This window comes from Elgaria multicarinata, chromosome 10 (assembly GCF_023053635.1).
Source record: "Elgaria multicarinata webbii isolate HBS135686 ecotype San Diego chromosome 10, rElgMul1.1.pri, whole genome shotgun sequence".
Lineage (NCBI taxonomy): Eukaryota > Metazoa > Chordata > Lepidosauria > Squamata > Anguidae > Elgaria > Elgaria multicarinata.
Window position 1 is genome coordinate 91,738,334 of NC_086180.1, and position 20,429 is coordinate 91,758,762.

Genomic DNA, 20,429 nt, shown 5'->3' on the forward strand with positions numbered 1-20,429 from the left:
TATTCAATGTCTTGAATATGTATTTCACATATATTCAAAGTGTTTTGCATATATCACTTTATAATCCTTACAATAACTGTATAAGATAAGTCGGTATTATCCCTATATTGTAGATCGGCAGAGGAGAGAAAGGCTCACCTAAGGACATCTAATGTGTTCATGACAGAGATGAGGTTCAAAATGGGAACGTCATGCTCAAATTCAGATGACAGATTTTGTGTGCCATTAAGGAGTGACAGAACGGCAAACCAGTAAATGTATTACACTGAGCACAATCCACTAAGAACACAGTAGTGCTCTAGTTCATTTCAATGAGGCTTGCCAGGAGTAATTCCTGCTGGATTATGTGTGGCGCAGAGCAGTAAAGCAGCAGTTTCTGCAGCTGAAACTCTCCCCACGGCCTGAGTTCGATCCCAGCGGAAGCTGGTTTCAGGCAGCCGGCTTGGGTCGACTCAGCCTTCCATCCTCCCGAGGTCGGTAAAATGAGTACGCAGCTAGCTGGGGGAAAGGCAATAACGACTGGGGAAGGCAACAGCAAACCACCCCGCTATAAGGCCTGCCAAGAAAACGTCAGCGAAAGCTGGCATCCCTCTAAGAGTCAGTAATGACTCAGTGCTTGCACGAGAGGTTCCTTTCCTTTTTCCTATGTGTGATAAAAGTACCATTTGGATTTTCCTCTTCAGACACTGTAATGTCTCAGTTTGGCCGAGATAATAGTTATGGACAAATGGTTTGAGAGCCCAGCTGTTCTCCTTCCTCGTCTCTGTGCATCACACACGGGGCTCTGCGCCTGCGTGGAGCACCATCGGGAAACCTGTAGAGCTGAAGCGTTTTGGGCAGGAGTCCTTGCAGTGCAGTGCAGTGCGCATGCTCAGAGGGGCTCCTGCCCATTCCCCTCAGTTCTGTTTTGACCACCATTGTAGGAACACTGGAGAGCTTCTCTTCATCTCTTATGTGTTTTTCTTCTTAAAAAAAGGGTTTTTTTAAAAAAGCTATGTTAGTTGTTAGTAGACTATGAATAGTTCTTTCACGTCGCGCCTTGCGATCTGAAGTATACCGGATGGGTCGTATGGCCCTGCGGGCTCCATTTTGAAAGTGTACTGCTTGTGGGAGTAAGCTCCCGTCCTCCAATGGCCACTCCCTTTGCCTGTTGTGTTTGGGTGAGGGCCACGTTGTTGAAAAGTGCCGTTTTTGCCAGGCCTTTTCCAAACAGACTTGAAGACATCGCTCGGATAGGCTTAAGGCCATTATGTGGACCAAAATGCTCCAGGCAGTGCACACTTCGGCCAATCTGCAGCTCCCAGGCGATACTTCTCCTTTGTCCCCGCTTCTCTAAGAGCCAGGTCCCAGTGGGCAGTCGGCTTCCCCATTGTGGGCTAGAACACTGAACATAGCCAAGAAATTGTCAAAGAGGGCCAAGTCCTCCAAATCGACTGCCGCCTCTCTTGAGGAGCAGAGAAAGAAAAAGAAAAGATGGACGAAGGTACCTAAGACTCTGTTTTAGAATATCAATAAGCCCTGTTACTGCAAACATAGTGTGTAGAGCAATCACGGTTTGGAGCTGTGCTGTGCTCCTGGCTCTGCCCCTAGAGTCACATCCCTGAACCGATCCCAACTTTGAGTGTGGTTGCCTGAAAAGCAACCATACACATAACCAGCTGCTCATCCATATAATTGAAACATGTGGCTGCATGGACATCCCAATTGTGTGGAGCCCTTGTGCATGAGTAGCAGTTCATGTGCAGGAGTTCCTTTGCCAACATCCACAGTCAATGTGCAGACATTAAAGGGCATGTGTGGGTGGGGTGAGAAGCATGGTCACATGCTGCCCACTGCAAGTAATATATGAATTGTACTATAGTCAGTTTCTAGCCTAGAGGGAAGACTGTCATTGCTTATGTTAGCCTAAATGGGGCTTTTCCTCCAAGAAAAGGGAGCAACAAAAGGTAGAGAAATACAGACAGAGATATAAAAAGTAGAGAGAACAGCTTATTGTCTGGATAGGTCATTTCCTGGTTCACAGTGAGAAACTTTTTCAGGGATGGAAGTTGAGAGCTACCTATAGAAATTAACAGGGAAATCCAAGGTTATAATGTAGCTGGGACTGAACACCAAACCAACCCCTTAGGCCCCAGAACTGTTCCTACTCTTTCAAACTCAATTTTTATTTAGTGTGAAATGTTTTAAAATGGCCTTTGTGATGCTAATTCCAAAGCAAAAGTAGTTTATTGCCCCAAATTTTTTTAGGGTGGGGGGCGATGGTGGGGAGACTGTAGCTTATGAGAGCCCTGCAGTGTAGTTCACACTGAATACTGCAGGTCAGGCGCTGGATGTTTTGAAGCCCTACAATTTACCTAGACCTATCAAAGTCTTATTGCACATCGGGGTGGGGGGTGGGGGCCTGTGATGAGAGAGGATCTTCCAGCTGCCCTGTTAATATTGCAGGTCAGAGGCTGAGGCTGGTTTGGATTCACAGACAAAAAAATCCACCTCTCTCCTGTAGTTTCTAGTGGAGGCTAATCTTCAGTCCTCCTCCCAGTCCTCAACTGCATGCAGAAGCCCCATGCTCCACTGAACTGCATGCAGACATGATATACTTTTAAATGTTCAAATCAAATGTAAAATTATTTTTGCACACGAAGTAAGACCCAAATTAGAGTCAGGATTCCTGTCTTTGATGCTGATGTTTGCTTTTTCAGCTCCCTCAGCCACAGGCTCACTTAACATGCACACTCCAGAGCTATACTGTTCTTCTTCGTGGTCTCTATGCATCACACATATGGGCCTGCGCTGAGACCTGAACCGGAACCTCCAAAAGCTTAGTATGATGTTTTAGGCGGGAACCACCCCTAACGCTACTGCGCATGTGCATGTGGTTCCCACCCAAAGGCCAGTTCTTCGTCGTCCGCCATTGTGACTAGACGCACGAATCAACCTCCTTAGCATTTTCGTAAAAATTTCCTATATACTTACCTCTTTTCTCTTCTCTTTCACTCTTCTCTTCAAACTTTTCTTTAATCTATTAAAAAAAAATTATATAGTTAGTATTTGTTGCCTCAGCAATCTCCGGTCGTTTGTGGCCTGGGGCATATGGCCGTTAAGGCGCCATTTAGAAAGTGCGTCAGCTGCCGCAGCAAATTACCACCAACGGACAGACATTCACTCTGCGTCCTTTGTCTAGGAGAGGGCCATATTGTACGCGGAAAAATAGAGCAGATCGCCTGAGGGCCATTTTATGGGAAAAAGCCCTCAAGGCCACTGACGCACCTCGACAAAAACCGACTGAAAACCGGAGAATACACAGCCAGAGAATGGCTGATGAACAGAGCTCTGACATTCATTCCTTTGTCATCTCTGAGACCAATATGGCGCAAAATAGGACAGAGATACCCCTAACGCCTGGTCGATCTTTGTTGGTATAAGTGGCCAAGAAAATTTCGAAAAAGGCCAGGACACCCAAGTCCTCTGAAACTCATGCCAAAAAGAAAAAGAAAAAGGACGCTTCTAAGTCTCCATCAACAAAATGCTCCTCGCCACCGACTGCGACAATACCGAAACACTCGACATCGAAGGCAGCACCTGTACCAGCCCGATCGAAACCGACCTCTGTATTGACACCCTCGATACCGACTACCTCGGTACCGAACCAAAATAGATCACGACCACCTTCAGCTGCGAGGCCTATAGAGTCCATCTTGGAGGGCGAAATACGGGACTCCACGCCACCACGCTCAATTCAACAACAGCCTCCGTCTGTACAGCAGGGACCGATCGAAATGGTCAGATCTCCAAGGAGATCGCTACCACCTCCTTCTCCTGCTAGATTTCGGTCTCCTCGACCACTGACTTATAGGGAGCGCTCCCATTCACCACGTTTGGAGTGGGACAGGGTCTCCGAATACTCAGTGTCTCTTCAGAGACATTATGAGTATCCAGACTGGAACTATTACCGTCCGCACCCGTATTTCCCTTCGGACGAATACGGCCATCGGTATCGTCCACAGTCCGAAGAATACTTTGCATACCCTCCGCCAGTGGCAAGGTCCATACCTAATCCACCTGGACTTGAACAAGACCAAGAGCCAACGGCCGCGGTACCGAGCACCGCACCGGTACTGGCAATTCAACCACCAGAACAGTCGGTACAACTTACACTTCCGTCTTCTCCTGATGACAATTATCAGTCAGACTCCGCGTCCTCAGTGTCAATAGCACCTTCGATACCATCTCCGGAGGATGCGGTTGCTTCCCAAGATCCTCCACCTTCCGATGACACGGGAAGATTTTCTGAACACATCCTTAGAATGGCTCAATCACTTGGTCTGGAAACACAACAACATACCGAGAAGCTTGTTGATCCAATCTATGATGTACTACATACAGAGGCTAACGCTTCCATTGCAATCCCTTTTCCACCTCCCTTGCTTCAGATGGCACAGCTTTCATGGAAAACTCCCTCGTCAACTGCTCCTACTTCGAGACGCCTTGAAGCTATGTATCGCATACAGGAAAAAGATGCAGGCTTCTTGTTCCAGCATCCCAAACCAAACTCAATCATCGTCGAGTCATCACAAAGCAGGTCCCAAAAAATCCATTCTGCACCTGTAGATAAGGAAGGAAGAAAATTAGACATATTAGGCCGTAAAATATACGCCTCCACATCGCTGGGATTACGCGCAGCTACTTACCAGGCCACTATGGCCAGGTATCAATTATTTCTATGGGAGAAAGTAGGATCATTCTGCGATTACTTGCCAGACGACAAAAGAGAATTAGCCAGAGTATTCCAGTCTGAAGCAGCAGCAATGGCTCGACAACAACTCAGCACAGCCTGACATCAAGTCGATTGCGATTCGAAAGCCATGATGGGTTCTATTGCCCTCCGTAGGCATGTGTGGCTAAGGTCCGATGGATTAAGCCAAGAGACAAGACCCGCATAGAGAACCTTCCCTTCGATGGCGAAGGGTTATTTAACTCTAAGACTGACGAAGCCATGGACTCGATACATAAGGCTCGTACAACGGCGAAGAGGATGGGCATCTCAACACCAGCCATCCAATACAGACCCCGTAGATGGAATAAACAACCATACATGTTTCAACAACGTCGTCAATACGACAAACCACAACGGCAACAGCAACAACAGTTACAAATGCAAAGAAAGCACACTTATCCCCAAAGATACCAATCCAAACGTCAGCCGGACTTCGGGAAGAAGCAGCGACTTTGACTGCCCTCCACCTCACCTCCCATCCTGGGAAAACAGGCTGCTCCCATTTCTTTCGGAATGGGAGCAAATAACTACAGACTCATGGGTCCTCACTATTATTTCCAAGGGGTACCATATCGAGTTCGACACCCTCCCTCCCTTTTCGGGAATACAGAGAACATCACCAACACCTATCCTTACCCAAGAAATCAACACCCTCTTGGAAAAAGGAGCGATTTGCCGGGTACCATCCCATCAAGCAAACCACGGGTTTTACTCCCGATACTTCACTGTCCCCAAAAGAGATGGAGGACTTCGACTGATATTGGACTTAAGAAACGTCAACAATCACATCACCCCAAAAAAGTTCCATATGACCACGGTAGCATCTGTCCTACAGCTACTTCACAAAAATGTTTGGTTTGCTGTCATAGACCTAAAGGACACCTACTTTCACATCCTGATCAGGCCATCAAGCCAACCTTTCCTCCGTTTCTCCCTCGGAGACCAACACTTCCAGTTCATGGTACTTCCCTTCGGGTTAGCCACTGCTCCAAGGGTTTTCACAAAGTGTATGGCAGTAGTCTGCGCACATCTCCGCCAACTCTCCATCATGATCTACCCTTATATAGACGACTGTTTCAGAGAACAGAACCACATTAGAAGCGGATATAGCCACAACGTTAAAAATCCTCAACAATCTTCGACTGTGGATCAACTACGAAAAGTCCACTCAGGAGTCACCCTCTCGGCGAGAGAAGGTCGAGCATATCTCCCGATATCGAGAGCTACAATACTACGCCACCTGGTTGCAGAGACTCTACACCGGCCACGGGTCTCGGCATGGACTGTGCAGAGGCTGCTAGGTTTAATATCTGCCACCACTGCAGTTATAACATTCGCACGCCTTTGGATGAGGATCCTTCAGAACTGGTTTCTAAGGAACTTCGACCTGCGCACCAATGCCCTCAGGACTCAGCTAACCCTACCACACTCAGTACGATCATCCCTTCTCTGGTGGCTGTCGACCAAGAACATACACCTTTCCAGATGCCCCCACCATCCAAGACGGTTACCACCGATGCTTCCCTCCTAGGATGGGGAGCTCACTGCGACTCCCTCCTCATACATGGTCGATGGTCCAACTCATTAAGCAAAGAGCATATAAACCATCTAGAATCGCTCGCTGTCGAGAGAGCACTGAAGGCTTTCGTAACAATTTTAACGAACTGCAGTGTCCTAATCTCTACCGACAATACCACGGTAGTATGCTACATAAACCAACAAGGGGGCACAAGATCCCACCCATTAAATCGTTCAGTTATGCGCATCTGGAATTGGTGCATCAAAAGAAAGATCTTCCTGACAGCCATACGTGTGGCAGGAACAGACAACACGATAGCAGATTCCCTGAGCAGATCGTTCAGCACATCACATGAATGGGAGCTGGACAAAAAGACCAGAGACGACCTTTTTCAGTTCTGGGGTCTCCCGACAATCGATCTCTTCGCAACAAAGGACAATTCAGTATGCCCCAATTACTGCAGCAGAGCAGGCCTGGGCCCCAACTCCCTAGGAAATGCCTTTGCCAGGACATGGAAAGGGGCATTACTCTATATGTTCCCACCATTTCCAATGCTGACACGGGTGCTATCAAAGATCCAGACAGATGGATCAGATTGCATTTTAATAGCCCCTTAGTGGCCCCGACAACCCTGGTTCGCTCATGCCCTTTGACTTTCGAACCAGGACTACATCAAACTCAGTCCGATACCGAAGCTCCTAACACGGAGCAACGGCAGAATCAGACACCCAGACGTGGAGACTCTGAGGTTAACAGCATGGAGGATAACTCCCCAGTACACTCCTCGAACATTACAGTAAATAAAATCTTGTTAGCCTCTCATAAGCCATCTACTAGGAGATCGTACAAGTGTAAATGGAAGAGATTTGCACTTTATGCACAACACAAAAGCCTCCAGCCCGATACATGCGGCCTCAACGATATTTTACAATACTTACTTCTTCTGTATTGAAAGAAATTGAAACTGTCATCAATCAGGGTTCATCTCGCAGCCATTTCTTCATTCCATCACGGTATTGAAGGGTTATTATTATTATTATTTATTTATATAGCACCATCAATGTACATGGTGCTGTACAGATTACACAGTAAATAGCAAGACCCTGCCGCATAGGCTTACAATCTCTCACCCTGTAATGAAAACATTTTTAAAGTGTTTAAAGAACATCATGCCCTCAACAAGACATATAGTCCCTACCTGGAGTCTATCCATGGTTCTGAAGGCACTTACAGGAAAACTCTTCGAGCCACTAGCCACGATTGATCTCAGGCTACTGTCATTGAAGGTAGCATTTCTAGTAGCTATAACATCAGAACGACGTGCGAGCAAACTCAGAGCCCTGAGGGTTGACCCACCTTACCTTAACTTCTATAAGGAAAAGGTGGTGCTCCGTACAGATTTAGCCTTCCTTCCTAAAGTTGTGTCGACTTTCCACAACTCCCAGGACATCGTCTTACCTGCCTTCTTCCCTAACCCTGCAACTCCTTTGGAATCTACTCTGCACATGCTCGATGTTAGAAGAGCATTGGCTTTTTACAAATCCAGAACAGAATCTTTCAGACAAACGAAACAGTTGTTTGTGTGCTATGGTGAGCCAAGAAAGGGTCTCCCTGTGTCATGTCAGCGCTTGTCACGTTGGATAACCCAGACTATTGAACTGACGTACACTTTGGCAGGCCTCTGTCTCTCTGAAACTGTCTCTGTCCAGTCTACAAGAGCAATCGCTACATATGTAGCTTTTCAGAGAGCAGTGCCGTTACATGACGTATGTAAAGCAGCAACTTGGTCTGCTCCATCCATGTTCATAAGACATTACAATCTCGACGTCCGAGCAAGACAGGACTGTTCCTTCGGAAGAGCAGTTCTCTCTGAAGTATTCAGGTGACACACCAACCCACCTCCAAGGTACGTCAGCTTGCTAATCACCCATATGTGTGATACGTAGAGACCCCGAAGAAGAAATGCAGGTTGCTTACCTGTAACTGTAGTTCTTCTAGTGGTCATCTGTGCATTCACACAACCCACCCGCCATCCCCTCTTGGTGGTGTGTTTCTTTGGGTTTTTTCTCCTGCACCCCTTTAACAGGGTGTCCTCTGATGTTTCAGGTATTATTTTATCTTTATTAGGTTATGTTTAGGGGGTCACAATGTCGGACTCCTGTAAACTGGCCTTTGGGCGGGAACCACGTGCACATGCGCAGTAGCGTTAGGGGTAGTTCCCGCCTAAAACGTTATACTAAGCTATTGGAGGTTCCGGTTCAGGTCTCAGCGCAGGAGCAGAGCCCATATGTGTGAATGCATAGATGACCACTCGAAGAACTACAGTTACAGGTAAGCAACCTGCATTTGTGGGCCTCACTTGTAAGTAGAAGGTATTGACGTTTAACAGCTTTAAGTGTTAGTCAGCAATTAAGTATAACAATGTTGTAAAAGAAGGCACACATTTTGATATACAGTGATTTTCCTGGAAACACTTTTCTGGTATGATTTCTTGTAGAAAGTGACATAAACGCCACTATATCTGCAAAGCATACTTCACTGGAGCTGATCAAAATGTTGTCTAGTTTCCTTTTGTATCCTGGGGAGTATGAAGGGAGACAAAGTAGATGAAAATCCATTTGTCTCATTTGACCTGTTACTGTAAGACTGTCTTTGCAAACATTTATTTCAATACTCAAAGGATTGGGCAGAATACCGTGCACAAGAACATCACATGGCCTAATGCCAAATGATCACGAGGTTACCAGCTTACCAGTTCCGATATACCCTGGCCTAAGGTTGATACAGTATTTGGGCTGCCATCAGTACCTGACAAAGTCCCTTCCTCATAGTAAAAAGGGGAGGGGGAAGTATCACAAGTAAAAAGAGTGATCATGTTGGTGAATTTACTTAGTAGAAGGACATTAGCACATCTGTTCCTATTTCATTAAATTGTTGTGTGCTACAAAATTTTGTTACCATTATTTTGTTACACCACCATTATTGATTAAAGCAGGTCATCAATGTCTTATTCTTACAGGTCTCATATATAGCTATCCCATTAATCACAATTGTGCTGTAGGTTTCTTTCAAATGATTTTTAACCTCTTTCTTTCAGATAAATCATAAGATTTTGACTGCTGCTCTTTGAGTTCACAATCACTTCCATCACTTATCCTGTCACTTTCCATTTTTATATTTTCTGTAGAAGTGCTCTAGGGAGAAACCAAACAGCTCTCCAAAGAAAACTAAAACGGCATCTCAATGACCATCCCATCCTGCCAGGCTGATTTCTTTGTCACAGAAACTCTTCCAGGTCACACTCAATGCTTGTTGCTGAGAAGCAGTTGTACACTTCAGTAAAGCATGTGGGTTGATCTGACATAGGCCATAGCTAGACCTAAGGTTTATCCCTGGATCGTCCAGGGGTCAAACCTGTTCATCTAGGTGACACACAGGAGATCCAGTGCTCAGGCAGGGGCGAACTCTGGATGATCCCAGGATAAACCTTAGGTCTAGCTGTGGCCATAGTCTACTACTCCTTCTGAAGAACTGATGATACAAAAATTATTGCATCCCCCAGTACTGAGAATTTTGCCTCACCTCCAAATGGCTTTATGAAGAACCATTTAGGGAGCAATCCTCCGGGCCCCAGGCAGTGTCTGAAGGGCCGTAGGGTAGTTCAGATCCCCTAACCAGAGGTTGGAGATAGCGCTCTGACCTTAGAGTGGGGAATTGGAGAACTGACCCTGCTCCCTTGCAGCCAGCATGGAAAGAACCACATCGGAAAGCAGCCTTCGAAAGGGGGAAAGGGGGTATTCAGTTGTTCAGAAGGCTGGAGAGGCCAGAATACAAGTTATCATGAAGCCTCTCGAGCCTCCTCCCCTCCCCTCCAAAATGCCCCAACTAGGCAGGCAAACCCCCCCCCCCATACCATCCAGTTACAAATGTAGGGCTGGAGGGCAGGGAGGCAAAGATTGCCTCCAGCGCTCCCCCCTCTCTGCATAGCATAACTATAAGCCTCTGTTTCCAATAAGTGAAGACTGGCAATACCTCTGCCACAATTTGAAAGTCACCGATGTGAAAACTTCACCTATAGTTTTGGTTTCTTCTCATTCGAGATAGTCAATAGCACTTCATCATGGGGTATGTTTGACTCGCAGGCTGGGTTTTCTTAGCTGCTGTATGCTCATACTTCAATAAGTGCTTCTGCATAGTTCATGTGCTAATGTAGATTGGCAACAAACACATGCACAGCCTGCAAATTGCTATTTCAAGTGGACACATGGTCTTTGAAGAGTTAGGTAATGCTCAAGAACATGGATGCCTCATTATATTCAGAAATAGGACAAGCACTCCATAAAACTTAGCTCATAAATGTATGAGCTGCAAAGTGAATTCAAGTCACTATTACTAGCTTACTAATGAGGTGGTATATATGAATGTGAGTCTTTGTCACTACAGTGCACGTTGTACTCTTCATTTTAATAATTGCAATACAATGCTATTCTTTCAATGGTTGTCTTGTATTGCTAAAGTGATTCACAAACTCTACTTGCTTGCATATTTAGTTATTTGTCAATGATGTCTTCTCCTATAATGGCAGCACCAATTACACAATATGACATTTTTCTCTACTTACAGGCTTACAGGATGTATTATATACAGTTTCATCCTCTCTTTTTTAATTATGTAATGTATGTGCTACTCTTTTTTCCACAGTCCTCTTCTATTCTTTTATGGAACTTGAAATCAACAAATATACATTTAAATTAGGGCTGTGCTCCACCTCGGATCGGAACCCCAAATCCAAAGCAGATCGGGGTGATTCGAACCCCTGAATTACAGATCCAAGGTGGTTTGGGGGATCTCCGAATCGGTCTGAACTGAATCAGATCTTTCTGAATTGATTTGGACCGAAGATTCGGATGCCATTTTAGGCCAAACCTCGTTTTTTCCCCATTGACTTTCATTGGGGGAAAAAACACCTATAACTTCTTTATTTTAAACATAGAAACTTGAAACTTGGTGAGGTTACAGATGGCTTTGTGTATGTCATGTGTGTTAATTTCAGACACAGATGTTCAGCGGTTTCCTTGCTATTAATTTTTTAAAAAACTTTAAAAGGGAGGGGGAGGAGTTTGCAAGGGGTGATTGACAGCTTCAACTCTCAATCGTCCTGAAGCCTCCAGCATTGTATCCCCCAATCCTGCTCAGGTTTCCAGCAGCCACCAATCGCAATGGTGGAAGAGGGCTTTAGGAAGGAGAGATCTTTCCTCATTTTTTCTTTGTGGGGATAATAATAATAATAATGGCAACCCTGTTAATTTTTTAAAGGTTTTTAAGAACAATTATCAGCTAGTGTTACAAAATATACATCATGACAATTATATCAAACAAATTGGAGGAAGTTCTATGGGTCAAAATGCATTATTTAATAGGAATATTGATACCCTTAGGTGTAATCTGGTGAATGAGAAAAATTTCACGTTCTCAGATCCACTCCATATCCCAAGTTTTGTGCCGCCACCAACAGCTGTGTATTGATACTTCAAGTGTGGCTTCATAGTTAACACACCCAAAAAATCAACTTTGTCATAGCACCTCCAAACCGCTCCCAAAGTTTTGTGCTAGTTTTGGTGCTTGCAGTCCAAATATATAAGGGACAGTGCTGTTATCCCTGTAGGGGAACCCTGGCTAAAGGTTGTTTGTCTTCCTTGGGAACTTCTCTACTAATAGGAATATCACCTCCAAATCATCCCCCACAAATTGCAGCAAACTACAGCCCTCCCCCACCCACCCACTGCAAACATCCATCCATTCATAGTCAAACAACCCGGCATCCCATTCAGACATCATCACATCAATGCACACACTGGCAGCACACACACACACACACACACACACACACACACACACACACACAGAGGACCACCCATTCCAAAGCACCCTCAAACAACCAGGCACCCTCACCCATACACTCACTCTGACACACAGACACACACACACACACCCCTTAGTCTTACCTTCTGCTTGCTGCTGCCGCTGCTTCCCCTTCTTCCTCCTCTTCAGCGCTGGGAGGGGGGGTGCTGGAGGCTGCATTGCTGGAAGTTCCTGCACACAGCCCCCAAACACTCGCCTCACGACGCAAGGCGATGGGTGTGGCTGGAGGTTTCGTTCCCGCATTTCCAGGAACACAGCCTTCAGGCCCGCCCATCGCATCGATCCGAGGCTTTTCTTGGCTGGCGCCATTGCGCTGGCCAAGAAAAAGTCTCAGATGTGTGCTGAGAGGCAACAGGTGGGGCTAGAGGCCAGTTCCGGTTGCCTCAGAGATCCTTGTATTTCCGGAGGTCTCCAGGGTTTTCTGGGTCATCTGGTCACCCTAATTAATTTGTCTAATCTGTTTTAAAGAACCTAAGGTAGGGGCCATCTTCACAATCTGTGGTCGTGAATTCCGTATGTTACCTAGGCATTGTGTGAGGATGTACTTTCTACCAATTAGCTTCACTAAATTTTATTATTATGAAAGAGAAAGAAAATTCGCATCATTCACAATTCAAATTCTGGTGTGCCAATTTTTGAGACAGCAAACTTTATTGTTTAACTATGTGCTATATGAAATCCATCCTTTCATTTCTCCTGAATCTCCCACCAATCAGCTTCATGTGATGACTCTGGGTTCTAGTATTAAGAGAGAGGAAGAAAAATGTCTTCCTATCCACTTTCTCTACACCATGCCTAATCATGTCTCCCAGTATTCACCTTTTTCTAAGCTTAACTATCCGAGACGTTGTAAACATTCCTTGTAGGGGAGTTCTTCCTTACCTTTGGGTCTTTTCTCCTGGCACAAGCAATATAATGCGGGCTTCTTCATCCCACATGCATTGCAGTTTATTGATCTAGTCCATACCTATTTGATTTTAGTAATATTGCAACAGACAATTCATTTACCCCCTTTACTTTTCATATTATGGAGTGAATTCATATGACTGCCAGTCAGTAACCCCCCACTACCCCAGATTTCCATGTGGCTGAGGGAATGTAGTATTGCTGGGCTTACCACATGGCCAGAAGCTATGAATGATGCCTCTCAATGTGGTTAGAGCCATCACATTACAAACAGGGAATATGTGGTTATGAGTTGTCTGAGTAAGCAACCAAAATATTTCTTCGACCATTCTTCTTTCCCGAGGAGACTATTGATTTTCCCTTCTGCTTCTCAGGAAACATGGGACAAAATAGATTTTCTTTCACTGAGTCAGATTTTTTTGGTCATGAGCATTGTTGATAATGGCAATGCCACTGGCACAGCAGAGAAATCCATTTCATTAGCTAACCTGCCAGCTGAATGGCCGTCAGCAACAACACATCTAGCCAATTAGAGAATTATGTCCCCGACCCATATCCTTTGGGCAGTTATTCCAAGGCAGTGTAGGCCCCCTATGGATGTGAATCAGTAGAAGTTTTCCTCAGGGACCCCATAGACCCTAAGAACCGCCCAGAGAGCTCCAGCTATTGGGCAGTTTAGAAATGTAATAAATAAATAAATAAAATTCATACATTGATTTTTTAGGATTTTTTAAATTCCCCCCTCTCAAACCATTATCCCCCTTAAACAAACACAGACACACGTTAATCCACCCCTGCACATTTATGGAGGAAGCATTTATCCTTTACTTTGCTGATGCAGAGCTCCACTGCTGCTGGTGGAAGTTTCTACGCCAGCCTTCTCCAACCTGGAGCCCTCCACATCAATTGGATGGAGCCCCCCCCCCCCCCCCCCCGGCAGTGGAAGCCCAGCCAGACAACAGAAGTAATAGTTTAACTGAAATAAAGAGCCTGAGTGACTCAGGTGTAGAAGCTTACTCACTCATGCCAGCCAGCCCAGCAGCACTTTCACTGTGGATGATTGACTTCTATGAGTCCAAGCAGAAATGTGCTCCCTCTCCCCCCTCCCCGCCCCAAGGCCAGAACCAGCAGCCAGTTAGTGTTTCCCACTCCCCTGAACACTGCGATTGGAGGAGATCACGTTCATGGATGGCGCTGTGGCAATTCCTAATTTTTTAGCCACAGATGTCAATATCAAAGCTACCCCTCACCCCACTCAGCGTCTTCCAAATATGGAGATATTCAATTGAGACACACACAGCCGGATAAGTTCAGAGATGTTAGACGCTCCAATTGGGCACATATCCACCCTGATATTAGTTGATGGGTTTGGAAGCGGCCATTCTCTGCTCTGGAATATTGAATATTCTGCAGATATTCAGTTACCAGATAATTCTGGGGCGGAGAGCAAGCCCCTACTGCTAACCATCTTGCAGAAGATGAGTACCAGGCATGGGTACTCTGTCCACCGTGAAGAGAGAATTCTCCCACACACAACATACTAACTCACCATGGATTGTGTTTTTGAGCAATCCGTGGTGGGTAGGTGTGTTGTCTGAACAGCCTCATCTAATTCTAGTTCCACATGTAAAACCATGATTAAACAAGCCTTGGTTGATTAAACCAGGGTTTCTTGTTACATGCAATGCAGGTCTATATTTGCCTCCAATTTAGGTTTTCCAGCCTCCAGTCTGCTGGAGGCGTGAGCCTTCGGCGCGAGCTGAAGCGCGAGAGCACAAGGGCTCTCGGCCTGAGACTCTCTGCCGTGGGTGCGAAGCCGGTCAAGCGGAACTTCTGCTCCGGAGGAAAACCCCAGCCGCGGTCCGGTCGCTACTACTTTCTGATTCAGGACACAATCTTCTCATTTCCTCCTCTCAATTCTTCTCTCCTCATATCCGTTCCTTATGGCTCGTTCCAAGTTCGTCTCTCCTAACTTAGTTCCTATTCGGTGTCTCCCCTCTTCTCAGCTGCCTTTTTCGTGTTCCTTATGGAACTGTCACTCTGTTGCTTCTAAGGCCCCTGTCATTCAGGACTTGTTTATCTCTAGGTCTCTTCACCTCCTTGCTCTTACTGAAACCTGGCTTCCCACCCATGATACCGCCATCTCTGCTGCCCTCTCTCTTGGAGGACTCTCTCTCACACTAGTCGCCCAGAGGTTGGGGTGGTGGTGTGGGTCTTTAATTATCTAGTTTGTGCCAGTTCCAGCCTCTTTCCATTCCACCTTCATATTGTTTTTCCTCCTTTGAGGTACATGTGGTGAGGCTCTTCACTCCATTGCGATTGCGGATTGCAGTTCTGTATCGCCCCCCAGGCTCGTCCTCAAAATTTATCTCTGATTTTGATTTGTGGCTGTCCTTTTTCCTCTCTGATAACTGTCCTACTCTTATTTTGGGTGATTTCAATATTCATGTGGATGACCCTCAAGACGCTGCAGCTCTACGATTTCGCTCCTTATCTTCCTCTTATGATCTTAAGCTTTGGTCTGATGTACCCACACATTCCCTTGGGCACTGTCTGGATCTTGTTCTCACTCGGAATTGCTCTGTTTTGGACTTTTCTACTGCTCACTTTCCATTGTCAGATCATCACCTAGTTTCTTTCAATATTATTCATAATCCTCCTCCTTCACGTCCCGCTTCTCGCTCTTGTCATGACTTGCAATCTATCAATTATGAGGCTTTTTCTCAGTCTCTAGCCTCCTCTCTTCCTTCTGTCTTTTCGGCTGTCTCCTTGGACTCAGCTGTCTCCTTCTTTAATTCCTCCTTATCTTCAACTCTTGATACTCTTGCTCCATCTACAACTCGGATAGTTCGTCCTTCTCAACCCCAACCGTGGCTCACCTCTTTCCTCCGCTACCTTCGCTCTTGTTCCCGGGCAGCTGAACACCTTTGGCGTAGGACCAGGGACTGGGCGGACTTTGTCCATTACAAATTTGTACCCTCCTCTTTCTCTTCTGCCATTTCATTGGCCAAACAGCAGTATTACTCAACGTTGATCCAGTTAAATGCTAGGCATCCTCAGCGGCTCTTTGCGTCCTTCAATTCTCTCCTGAAGCCTAATTCACCATCTCTCCCCGCCTCTCTGTCTGCTAATAACTTTGCCTCTTTTTTCAATGCTAAAATCCAAACTATTCGCTCTGATCTGGCCAGCTCTGCTCCTCTTCCAGTTCCTGTTCCTCATCTGTCAGTTCCTCCTGCAAATTTCTCTGCGTTTCCTTCGGTCTCAGCTGATGAACTGTCTACAATACTGCGCTCCTCGAAGCCCTCCACTTGTTCTCGGGATCCGATTCCCTCTCGCGTCTTTATTAACCTTATCCCTGCTATCCTCCCTTCCTTGCTTCATATTATTAATTTTTCTCTGTCCTCTGGTTCATTTCCTTCTGCTTTTAAACATGCTACAGTCTCTCCTATTCTCAAGAAACCTACTCTTGATAGGCTATCTCTGTCTAACTACCGACCTGTCTCTTTGTTGCCTTTTGTTTCAAAGATCCTGGAGCGTGTGGTCTACTCTCGTTGTCTTGATTTTCTTTCTAGTAACTCTGCTCTGGATCCCTCTCAATCTGGATTCCGTCCTTTGCATTCCACTGAAATAGCCCTTACTAAGATTACCAATGATCTTCTTACTGCCAAGTCTAAAGGCCATTATTCCGTTCTTATTCTCCTTGATCTAACTGCAGCCTTTGACACGGTTGATCATGATCTTCTTTTAGATTCCCTTCATGACCTTGGATTTTGTGGCTCTGTCTATAACTGGTTTGCCTCCTATCTAGCGGGTCGCTCTTTCAGCGTGTTGGCTAATGGCAGCTTGTCTTCTTTTCCCCTTTCTGTAGGGGTTCCGCAAGGCTCGGTGCTTGGTCCGCTGTTGTTTTCTTTATACATGTTGCCCTTGGGTAAGCTTATTCAATCTCATGGCCTCCAATATCATCTGTATGCCGATGATACACAATTATATCTTTCTTCTCCGGATCTTTCTCCTGATGTTCACGATCGTATCTCGGCATGTCTCTCAGATATCTCAGCTTGGTTGCTTCATCGTCGTTTGAAACTTAATATGGCAAAGACTGAATTGCTTGTTTTTCCTCCTAAACCTTCTCCTCATCTCTCATTCTTTCTTACTGTCAATAATGTTACACTTACTCCAGTCAAGGAAGCTCGTAGTCTTGGCTTTATATTTGATTCCTCGCTCTCCTTTATTCCTCATATTGAGGCAGTAGCTAAATCCTGTCGTTTTTTCCTGTATCATATTGCCAGGATTCGATCATTTTTGTCTGTCTCTTCTGCCAAGACTCTTGTTCATGCATTGGTTATTTCTCGGTTGGACTACTGCAACCTTCTTCTCACTGGCCTTCCTTCTTCTCACATCAGTCCGTTGGTTTCTGTTCACCACTCTGCTGCTAAGATCATCTTTTTGGCTCGCCGCTCTGACCATGTAACTCCACTTCTGAAATCTCTTCATTGGCTTCCAATTCACTTCAGAATCCAATATAAACTTCTCCTGTTGACCTACAAAGCTTTTCACTGTCTAGCTCCTTCCTATCTCTCCTCTCTCATCTCACACTATTGCCCCACTCGTGCTCTTCGCTCCTCTGATGCCATGTTTCTCGCCTGCCCAAGGGTCTCTACTTCCCTTGCTCGGCTTCGTCCATTTTCTTCTGCTGCCCCTTACGCCTGGAACGCTCTTCCAGAACATTTGAGAACTACAAGTTCAACCGCAGCTTTTAAAGCTCAGCTAAAAACTTTTTTTCCCCTAAAGCTTTTAAAACTTGATTTTGTTCTGACTTTATACTGTTAGTTTTACCCTACCCAGTGCCTGTTTACCCTACCCTGTGCCTGTTTGGCGCATTCTCTTCCCCTCCTTATTGTTTTATTATGATTTTATTAGAATGTAAGCCTATGCGGCAGGGTCTTGCTATTTACTGTTTTACTCTGTACAGCACCATGTACATTGATGGTGCTATATAAATAAATAAATAATAATAAAAATAAAATAGGAACTAGCTCTGGCTACTCATTGGTAAAAGTCAGAAAACTCCACATATGCTCAGATACTCTTAAATAACTATGCTGCGAGGTTCGAGACTGTGTTCTAACAATAAAGATAATTTCTGGAAATAAACTCCATCTGGAATTAAAACCTATTTTTAGTTACAACGCTAAACCGACAGTTGATGAATCAAAACAGATTTTTATTTTTTGATGTTAGAATTAATATAACTCTGACCAAAGTTCTCTGAACTGGAGTCAAGTCAGCCGGTTTCTTCTTTGCAGCAAACTATGTGTGGCTCTGCGTTTTCTTGGGCTTGCAGGCACGGTGCAAAGACGGGCCGAGTTAGCCGGCGGAATCTGCGGGCTATTCCCTCGCGGAGCGTTGTTCTGAGGTGATCTGAGCTGGTAAGGGCATCTTAGGCTCCGCTCGTCGTTCCCGCGTACAGGCCGCCACGGTCGCGAGGCTGTGGGAAATCGCCTCTCCCACCCCCGCCGTTGGCAGGACCGCAGTGGAGAAAGCGCCCCGCTCCGCCCCGGGGCCAGTGCGCGTCTCGTCTGGAGGAATGCACGAGGTCGGGGGCGGGGGGAGGAGGAAGGGGGGCGCCGGGGGAGGGCGCCGCTCCGGTCAGGTCCCACCCGGTAGGTTCCGCGGAGGTTTTGGCAGTGGATCCCCCCTCCCTTGGCGTGGGCCGTCTGTTGCTGCTCGTGTTTTCTTTCTTACGTTTACGGTTTTCTAGTTTCCTGTGGTTACAATTTTAAATGCTTCTGACACCTTTGCCCTGTCCGCCGCCATAGGATTTTCCTTTTAATTGAAAGGCGGTCTGCAGAAGAAGGGTCACTCAACAGCACTCCGGCGGGCGGGGAGCGGGCGATGCCCCGGGCGGGGGCGGCACGCGGATGCGGGGGAGGCGCCCGCCCCCCGCCGCTCTTGCCCATCAGGCCGACGGGGCGCTTCCTCGGAGCGCAGGCCGTCGCCACCGAGGCTCCTGGCTTCGCAGCGGCTGCAGCCCCCGACACAAAGGCTTCTGCGCGGCAGCTTGCAGCTGTCTCGCAGCCCCGGCACGAAGGCAGCCGCGCCGTTCATGCGCGGGGTGAGGGAGGGGAGGCGGCAGCGGGGCTGAAGGCTTGCCCAGCGCGCCATCCTCCGCTCCCGGATCTCAGGCCAGGCCGCCGTTCACGCGCACGCACACGCCGGCGCCTGCCGCAGCCCAAGCCAGCGGGGCGCCCGATTCCCCGACGCCCCTTTCTGCTCCGGGTGGGGTGGTGGTGGTGGTGGTGAGGGAGCGAGCGACGCGGCGGCTGCGTCACGCCGGAGGAGCTGCTGCCGCCGCGAAGCGCACCGCTGCCAGACGCACCCCGGCGCCGCCACCTGGGCTCCCCGCTCCCTCGCCTCCGCTCGCCCCCAAGCCGCTCAGGCGAGAAGACGCGCCCGCCGCGCCGCGCCGCCATTTCTGCCCCAGCTTCCTTGGAAGAGAGCGCGAGGCGGACGCGGATTCCCTTCTGGCCAGGCAGGCAGGCAGGAGGCGCCTCCGTCCGTCCGCCCGCCGAAGAACGGAGCAGCGAGCGGAGCAGCAGGAGCACGAGGCGAGGTAGCAGCAGGAGCACAAGGCGCGCGCGCGACAGCGCGAATGGATGCGCTTCCCTCCGGGTCGCGAGGCGCAGCGAGTCCCGCCCCCCCCCCCCCACATGGCCACCAGCCCCGGCAGCCGGGCGGGGAGACGCCGGCAGCTTTCCCGAGTCACGTCTCTGCGAAAGGGGACCAGCGGGAGGACAAAGGGGCCGGGGGCGCAGCGAGGGAGGGAGGGATGGAGACCCGGGTCGAGGAGGAAGGGGAGGCAGGCAGCCCGCCGATGGGTCGGGGGGGGGGAGTTGCTGGCCCGAGAGACGGAAGCAGGCAGGCAGGTCCTCGAGGAGGTCCACAGTGATCGGGCAGGAGGAGGAGGAGGAGGAAGGAACCCTGGCGGGGGTGGGAGGAGGCGCGCTCTCCTTGCCCGCGGGGGCTGCCTGCTCCTGGCCACCCCGGGCACTTCGAGCCCGAGCCCCCCGGGGCCAGCTGCTCTCTCCCGGCGCGCTTCATTGCGGTCGCGCAGCGCCCCCGCCTGGCCCCCTCGCTCCTCCGCCCCCCCGCCCCGGCCGATGACATTTGGGAAAGCGGCAGCGAGCGCGCCGTGCCTGCCTGCCTGCGTCCCTGCTCCAGAGAGAAGCCTCCGCCTGGGCAGGCGGCCTCGCCTAGCGCGCCCCTCCGTCCTTGCTGCAGTCGGAGCGTTCCCTTGACCCATCTGCA